This window comes from Schistocerca nitens, chromosome 10 (assembly GCF_023898315.1).
Source record: "Schistocerca nitens isolate TAMUIC-IGC-003100 chromosome 10, iqSchNite1.1, whole genome shotgun sequence".
Lineage (NCBI taxonomy): Eukaryota > Metazoa > Arthropoda > Insecta > Orthoptera > Acrididae > Schistocerca > Schistocerca nitens.
The window spans coordinates 219,881,463-219,883,390 of NC_064623.1; the positions used below are offsets into that span (position 1 = coordinate 219,881,463).

General features: G+C 40.8%; 1 non-coding gene across 1 annotated transcript; it reads left to right on the forward strand.

Annotated features, from left to right (window-relative positions):
* Nucleotides 1–811: 811 nt before the first annotated feature.
* Trnad-guc (transfer RNA aspartic acid (anticodon GUC)) lies at nucleotides 812–883 on the forward strand. Its single transcript has one exon. It is a non-coding gene; the product is annotated as a tRNA-Asp (tRNA).
* The last annotated feature ends 1,045 nt before the right edge of the window (nucleotides 884–1,928 follow it).

A 1,928-nucleotide genomic window follows, 5' to 3' on the forward strand; every position in this document is an offset into this window, starting at 1 on the left:
CCCGCCATACCAAGGGGGTACTTTATGCCCATCCTTTGAAAATATTGTAATCTAGTCAGTTGCGTTATATTATAACATTTTGAAAGAAATATTTGTTGTTTTTAATGAATTCTTCTACCAGATCGCCTCAATGTTTTAAATCTTTCACGTAAACTTAACCCAAAAACTTAAGTCGTAGTGGTAGATGTCACTTTCCACAATGAATAAAGTATTTAGTACTTTCAAGTTCAGGACTTTAATTACACATCAGTATCTCTAAAAAAAATGTGTTGTGAGTAAGAGGTAACAACAGTTACCGAAATCTGCGTTTTTAAATTTTTTTGTGGTCGTCATGAAGTACCCCAAGCTTTGTAGTACACGTTATTGAAAATGCGTTGATATTGCTAAGAGAGTGCTAACAGATATTTTCAATACACATCAGTAACTAACTATGTTGTTAATATTAGCCAACAACAAGTAACGAATTTTTTTCACTTTTTTTGGGGTAGACACATAGTACACCCCCACCGCCACTGGTAATGGGCGTTATGGAAAATTTGTTGGTATTGTTGGGGTTAAGCACTGCCACCAGCGTATTGTACGTCGGGGGAGCGAACTGCAGCGTTGCATTGACGTGAGAACGGTGCCACGTCGCACGGAGCTGCCGCCACGTGGTCTTGCGTGGGCGCCTACACTGTGTTCAGCGCTCCCAATAACTGTGACGGAATGAGTGAATTGTCGATATTGTAGCGAAAATATGTGTCACGCATTAGGTAATGAATAAGTACACCGAGGTGGAACTCATCAGTTTCGCAAGAGACTCAAAACGCAGTCCTCGGTAGTATAGTGGTTAGTATCCCCGCCTGTCACGCGGGAGACCCGGGTTCGATTCCCGGCCGGGGAGAAATTTTTTATCGGATGAAAAGTGTTTCTCGTTACCTCCTGGCTGTGGAAAAAATGCGTGTTTGGATTCTGTCGATCCCTTGTCGTTGCCTCCGGAAGCGAATGGCTGAGCTTTGGGAGATTTCTGTTGCTACCCATAATCGTTAGTGATGTCGCAGAGTTCTTTTTACAAGTTGTCTGGGTTAATTACCATCTTTTGCAGCAGCAGTGAAAGTCTTATTAAGACCAGACGCGTTACGCATTACTCTAAAGCGTCTTCAGTGGTCAATTTACAATATGGTTTTTTTCTCTTAACAATTTTGTTGGAAAGTTAGCATGCCTTGCTTATTACTATAATGAGTTTTAATTGTTATCGTAACTCACTTTTTTGTTTTCTACTTCATTCTTGTTGTTCTTCCATGTGTATGTTTTGGATATTGAGGACACAGCACTGCACTAAATATTTAGCTTTCTGTGTTGAGAAGCCTTCTCGGTTCTTCGTGTGTTTTGTTTTACTATTGCGGGATGCGTTCGTCTTTTGTTTGTTTTGATAGTGGTCTAAGCCTCTGCTATCGCACTATGAATGTTAATGTTTTCCGACTAGAAAATGTGTGTGTGTGTACTTTTTTTGTGAGGTGCGGTTGTCCTTGAGTGTGTGTATGTTTTTTTTTTTTGGGGGGGGGGGCGTAAAGGGAGCTATCGTGATATTATTCTGTGGAGTCGAGAAGTTGGAAGTTCTCTTGTAGTTTACAGATACACAGCAGTCAAGCCATGTTGGCACCCTTCACACACACGGAAAATATAAATACTACAGAGCTATAGCAGACGCTTCCACCACTATCAAAACAAACTAGACGGACGCATTCCGCAATTACGAAACAAAACACGCGAAATGGCGAGAGGAGAGTAGTTGTAGTTCTTCTCAGCATTGAAGCCTAAAAATTTAGTGCAGCGAAAGGGCTGTGAGCAGAATACCCAAAACATACACATGGAAGCAGAACAAGAATGAAGGTAAAAAATGAGTTAACGATAAGAATTAAAACGGTTTATAGCAGTAAGCAAGGTAC